The sequence below is a fragment of the Chiloscyllium plagiosum genome, unplaced genomic scaffold, assembly GCF_037043375.1.
Source record: "Chiloscyllium plagiosum isolate Xiang-an unplaced genomic scaffold, Cpla_swu_hap1 HiC_scaffold_48, whole genome shotgun sequence".
In the NCBI taxonomy this organism is placed as follows: Eukaryota; Metazoa; Chordata; class Chondrichthyes; order Orectolobiformes; family Hemiscylliidae; genus Chiloscyllium; species Chiloscyllium plagiosum.
This window is the reverse complement of record NW_028270186.1, coordinates 44,314,927-44,321,792: the sequence shown is the minus strand read 5'-3', so window position 1 is coordinate 44,321,792 and position 6,866 is coordinate 44,314,927. Positions and strand designations below refer to the sequence as shown.

Below are 6,866 nucleotides of genomic sequence, written 5' to 3'. Positions count from 1 at the left end.
TGATTCTGGGCCTGGGAATTGGGACTCTGTGGCAGCAGTGGCAACTGCCTTGTGGGGGGAAACTGGTGAATTAGCCGATGTTAAACTGCATGACTCTTGAAGCATACATTTCAACAACACCTGCACTGTCCCCGGAATTTTTGATGTTTTGGAGAAGTCTATTTATCTCAGCCTTCAGCATATTAATCCCAACCAGATATTTGTTTCATAGCGTCAATCATAGAGTCATATCACCACAGCCACTGGGGGAACCGATATTAAACGGTCAGCCCATTCTGAGTTCCCACAAATCTGCCACTGTTCGCTTAACACTGATATTGTGCATTTGGTGCGCTGCCTAACATTTCCTATGAATCTGTACTTATTGCGCCCAGTCGCTCGGCTCGTCTGTGGCTTGCCGTGATCGTATAGTGGTTAGTACTCTGCGTTGTGGCCGCAGCAACCTCGGTTCGAATCCGAGTCACGGCAGTGGTTACTCTATCTGCCCCAGGTTTTGTGAAACACAAAGGAATCAGTTGTTTTGACGTGGCAATTTTATCCAAGGTGATGATCTTTTGCCTTCAAATTCTGCTCGCTCACATCTCTGTGTTTCATATGTCAGAATTCAAATCCTCCCGTTCTCAGAGATTTCTCTCCCTCCTTCGATCACGAAATGAACTTTCCGTCCCGCACCCCCATTTCATTAACTTAGGGATGCCGGTGTTGGACTATAGTGTACAAAGTTAAAAATCACACAACACCAGGTTAGAGTCTACCAGGTTTAACTGAGCACTAGTTTGGGGAGTGCTGCTCTTTCATCATGTGGTTGTGGAGTCATTTCCTATTTCAGTAAGGCACTGCAGAATCTATCACTGACTCTCACATTGATACCGTTCAGTCTGTGCTGCTGCGGTCACTGTGGCTGGGTGAACGTGCCCCAACCCCTCCATCGGGACCTGCATACCAGTTGATCGATTTGCTTACCGCTGTTGTGAGACCAATCCTCAGGTAGCAGCTTTTACTGATATAGACTTGCGGTTATTGGGGATCAAGCTCAGGAAAATGACAAAGACAATATCGAGAAAAAGCGACTTGAGAAAGATTAGTTTCACGAGTTTTCTGCAATGGCTGATCTCTATTACCACTGGACTGTTAACTCAGACACCAAGCAAATGACCAGGGACCCGGGTTTGACTTCAACCATGCCATGTGTTAGAATTGAGATTCGATAAATATCTGGAATTACGAATCTCATAACACCGATAAATCCATGGCCAATTGTTGAAAAAACAAAACCATCGGATTCACTGACATCCTTTGAGGAAGGAACCTGCCATTCTTACCTGCTCAGGCCTCAATGTGACTCCAGACTCACTGCAATACGGTTGAGTCTCAACTGCCCGCTGTGCAATTAGGGATCGCAATCAATACTGCCGAGCCAGCGACACCCTCATACTGTAACAGAATAGGGGAAAAATGTTAATTCGGCTCCAGCTAGATTACTGTGTGCAGTTCTGCAATTCACAGTATAACAATGATGTGATCGCACTGGGAACGTTGCAGGACAGATTCAATGGGATATTGTCTGGGCTGAAGATTTCAGTTATGAGGAGAGATTGGACAGACTGGGGTTGTTTGTCGCCGAGCAGAGGAAATTGGGGAAGACATGACTGAGATGTACAAAATTATGAGGGATATGGATAGGATAGACTGAAAGAAGCGTTTGTTATTGATGGAGGGATCGAACACTGGGGCCAAGAGATTTCGGGAAAAGGCAGAAATTTTTGAGTAGATGTGCGGAAAGGGTCAGAGAGGCGGAAACTCTTTTAAACTGAAAAAAAATCAGATGTGAATTTGTGATGCCAAAACATATAAGACTATGGGCTAAATCATGGAAGACTTGATTCAGGTCGTTAAGCAGTTGTGTTGGACAAGTGCGGCCACAACATGCTGAAGGGCCTCCTTCGATGTTGTTGTCCTCCACAGTATCGTGGTTAGTGTCCCCGCCTGTCACAGGGCTCAATTCTCCACTGGGGGCATCGTAAAGGTTTTAAACCTGTCGGTCTGTTACCCAGTGAAGGTTATTCATGCTTGGCCTTCCATTCACGATTGGATATGTCACAGGAAGGATAGTGTTGTCTGAATCAGCTGGGGAAGGACTGCAGCTCCTGGGGAGAGAGAGTGTCCGTGACAGTGCAAACACGTAACATCTGCAAACTTCACATTGTGGTTGTGTTGCAATGAAAACCATTATATAGAGTTGTTCCTGACTGATATGTTTATTTAAAGCAGGAATCTGAGGAAGAAAACAGAGTAAACCCAGTCAGACCTGAGCGCAGAAACATTTCCAGCAGCACTAATGAGGTTGTACAGCGCAGAACCGCGTTTGGATGCATTGAATTCGGGTTGATGAGCGCAGCTTGCTTGAACTCGGCTGAGTTACCAGTGTGTAAAGCCATTATACATGATGCAGATAGTGTTCAATGTGATGGTACATTTGCTCAGTGGTTCGCACTGCTGTTAAGTCTGTAGGTTAGGTGGATTGGCGATGCTAGATTGCGCTGATGTGTCCAGGGAGTTAATTCAGTAAGTTCAGTGAATTAGCCATGGGTAATGCAGTGAGAAGGTCAGCAGTCAGACGATACCAGGTTTTATTCCAGCAGGTTTTTTTGCAATCACAAGCCAGAGGCCTGCAGGGATACAGAAGGAATCTCGGTCTTGTTGAGATGCTGTTCCGAGTGTCCGTACAGACTCGATTGGCTGAACTGTACTTTCTGCCTTGTAGGGAATCTGTGATTCTATCAAAGACGACACTGCCACTGGGCTGCTAAGACATTAGAGACGATGCTGACGGCGTTTAGTGGGGATAGAATTTTATTTATTTGTGTTTTGGAAAATTTGAAACTAAACCAAGGAAAACCGAATGGAAGTTTTCCAGAGTATTTGAGGTTTGGAGAGAGTAAATAGGTGGTAAATTCACTCTTTTAATTTCGTAAATCTCTGAACGTCAGGCTTTCAAAACCATCGATGTCGGACAAAGAAAATATGGGACAGAATTTCTGTCACTCAGAGAATTCGTTTTCAAAATATTTGGAAAGGCACATTTAGAGACACACAAGCAGTGAGTTTCAGCATGAGAGAGACAGCCTGTGGCCAGGTAAAAGCGTAAAAGTGGTGTGTGGGGGTTGGAAGGTGCAAGGAAACAATGTCTAATTTGGACGATTTTAGATGTAAAGAAATATCTCAAACCTATGCAGAAGAATAAGATTCAGCAAAAAATACTCAGAGTTTTGAAAGATCTCTACTATATTCCACATGAAGCATTATAAATTGAACTGAGCAGATTTTGTATATTGTCAAGGAAAGATATTCCATAATGAACAGGAAGTGACCCGTCTTTTGGAGATCGATGTCCTGCTTTAATCCCATGCCTTAAAGATGGGAGGACAATCGCCATGATGTTCGGTTCATTTAATACCCACTGAAATCTGCCAAAGTAACTGACATCAAAACTGGAATCTTGTTTTGTAGTTTAACCTTCTGTTTTTCTCATCAATATTTTCTTTAAACTGAAATAAATTCGGAGCAAAATTGAATACAACATTAAACGTTCCAATGACACAAATCCAATTCACTTCCGGTCATTGCAATGACCAGAGTGAAGTTGCAGCAAAATTAATAAAATGAAAGAAACAAAACTGCATTTCCGGGAATTTTACCCAGTTCAGTTTCAGCCATATGAGAAAGACCATCGAGCTAAAACATCACCTTCACTTCTCTCTCCATAAATACGTCTTCACGTGAGAGAGAAACTGTCTGAAGAAATTATGCGTCAAATGTGCGTGTGAATATGACGGGAATTTCATGTTTGCTGGTTCATTCTGAGACAGTTCTGACGCGGAATAAATCAAGAACAAGGAATTCCTTCCAAGGACGAGGTCAATCCCTTCGATTTTGCTGGTATTATTATTCCACTGAAAGCAGAAACATAATGGTGTGGATTCGATTCCGCTCAGGAAATTTCTTATCTCCTAGGTGCACCATATGTAATCTTGATGTGGTCACATGTGACACACTTTGCCATGGGCTGAAGCGGTCCAGAGGTGAAGGCGGCGGTTTGCTCTGTCACTGCGCATGTGTGGATTTGAATCCTACTCTGGCTGTTACTTCTATCAAACGCAGCTGTGGTTTCCCTTTGTGCCTCGCATCTTTAGTATACACTGGATGGAGATTCTTGCCCATGTAATTCATTGCACCGGAAATTGGTGATAAATCGATGTCTCATCAAAATCGAAATAAAGCAGTTTGTTTCTGTTGTAAGTTAAATTGGAATAATGAAAAGGAGTGCAACGTTTCTTTCCTCCTTTCATTTCATCTTGACTTTATATGAAGTTACATCGAATGAAAGTGAAACAAATATGGAGAGATCGGGTGCAATAGTTTATTCAGTGGGATTTTGAATTTTAATGTAACACATCCACTCAAAGTTCTGATCAATATTTCAAACAGTCAACTGGAATTGGAACAGCAGAAAACTTCTCCAATGAAACGAACCTTTCATTCTTTCACAAACTACTGCTGTGTGAATCATACCGCGATCTATAATCCAGCATGATCACCAAGTTGCCAACAACATTAGATCCACGAATTTTCATTACCAATCACACCTTCTGCACATATCCGTCTGTGGTATGACCAGTGCCATTTGTTGTATCCAGGCCACAACAAATACATTTCTTGTTCATCACTTTATGAGCCGAGTTCCTGATCTGTCTGATCAGTTTGATAAAACTTTCCTGTCACATCATCCCATCAATTCAGAATTCTAAACATATCAATAAAATATTGAGTTAGACCAAATGATATAGGCCATTCAGCCCATCGAGACTGCTCCACCACTCAAGGATCTCATGGCTGATCTAATAATCTTCAACTCCATTCTCCTGATTCGGAGAACCTGGTGTTGTGTGACTTTTATCTTTGTCCATTCTCCTGCCTTACCTCGACAGAGCTTCATCGTCTTTCTGGTTAAATGTCAGTCTGGCACAGTTTGGAAATACACAACTCAGCCTCAACAACAGTTTCGGTAAAGTGTTCCACCGATTCACTGGCACATGAGCAAAGAAATGACTCCTCATTTCTGAATTAAATAGGCAACATCTAATTCTGAGTTCATGTACTCTGATGTTCTACTCATACCAGAGGGTAAACCACATGCCTGTACCTACCCTGTCAAGATCCTATGAATATTGAACGATTATAAGTGTTATTATGTGATTATACAGGTCCCCTCCGCCTCCTTTGTTTCAAGGAGAATATCCCAGCCTAACCAATCATTCCACGAAACTTCATTTTCTCCAGTGTTAACAACACGTTCATAAATCTCTGCTGTCCCCTGCAGCGTCCTTACATATTATTAAGCCAAGTGGAGAAATTTATGTGAGTCAACAATTTCAAACACAGGCGGGAATTGGAAATTGAATTCAGACAGCGATTGGAATCAGATTGGTCCACACAAGGACGAAATACACTAATGATAGCTCTGACAAATGAGCACCTGATCATATACCATTTAAATTCAATGGCTTTACTTTAACCAAATTACCGCGTGTAATCGTCCACGGAGCTAGTATTTAGGAAAAACGGATTGAGACTGGCGATAGAAACACTTTGACAACAAAAACATGTCTGTTAGTAGACAGTTTTTGATGACAAAATCAACTCATTGCTCCGTGAATCCTACACCGTTTGCAAGGCACAAATGAGATGTGGTACAGAACTCTCTCCATTTGCCTAGATGGGTGTAACTTCAATAACACTTAAGGAACTGGAGACTGTCCACGACAATGCAGACACTTGATTGTACCCTCTTCAATACCAGAATATTTATTTCCTTCAACACTCAGGCACAATTGCAACAGAGTGCACCAAATACACGATGGAGTAAGTCATCCGGGAATTTTTAACAGAACCTTCAAAGCTCAACAGCTGTACTCACTATAAGGAGAAGCTTAGAAGATGCAACGAAACGCCACCATTTGTAAATTATCCTCCAAGGCCCATATTAACCTGACTTAGAAATGAATCAGTGGTAAACTCATTGAGTGGTGAAGCAGTCTTGAGGGGCAAAGTTACATACTTCAGCCCTTCGTCTTTTATCTTAACATTTAATAAATGTTGATTAATGCAGAGACCAGACTTGTGCTAAGTCTTTTAGCTATTTACTGAACATGTGGTTGCTAAAGTTCTGTGGTCAACAACAGAAAATATCCAAAAACCCTCTAAATCAACTGATTCCCCTCAACATGAAAGCGATGCTGGAGAAGCACAACAGGTCCGGCAGTATCTGAGGAAAAATCAATGTTTCGGGCAAAAGCCCATCATCATTAATGAGACTGGGAGTCTATGGGTTGAGTGATAAATGGGCGGGGGTGGGTCTGTGGATAAGATATCTAAGAGTGCAGTAGATGGATGGAGGAGGGGGTGAAGGCAATGTGTCAGAGAGGAGGGTGGAGGGAATGTTGGGAATGAAAATACAGAGGTAGGACAGGTCCGGAGGACGGTGCCAAACTGGAAGTTTAGAACTGTAGTAAGATGGGGGAGTGGGAATGAGGAAACTGATGAAGTCCACATTGAGAAAGAAGATGAGGCATTCTTCCTCCAGGCGACGGGTACTGAGGGAGTGGCGATTGAGGTGGCCCTGGGCCTGCATGACCTCGGGAGAGTGGGAGGGGGTATTGAAATGCTTGGCCATGGGGCAGTGAAGTTGATTCTTGCAGTTGTCCTGAGATGTTCTCTGAAGTGCTCTGTCAGAAGACATCCAGTCTCCCCAACTTAGAGGCGACCGCATCTGGAGCAGCAGACACAACAAATGACATGTGTGGAAG

General features: G+C 42.9%; 1 non-coding gene across 1 annotated transcript; it reads left to right on the top strand.

The window, feature by feature from the left end:
* Nucleotides 1-396: 396 nt before the first annotated feature.
* On the top strand, nt 397-468 carry trnah-gug (transfer RNA histidin (anticodon GUG)). Its single transcript has one exon. It is a non-coding gene; the product is annotated as a tRNA-His (tRNA).
* The last annotated feature ends 6,398 nt before the right edge of the window (nt 469-6,866 follow it).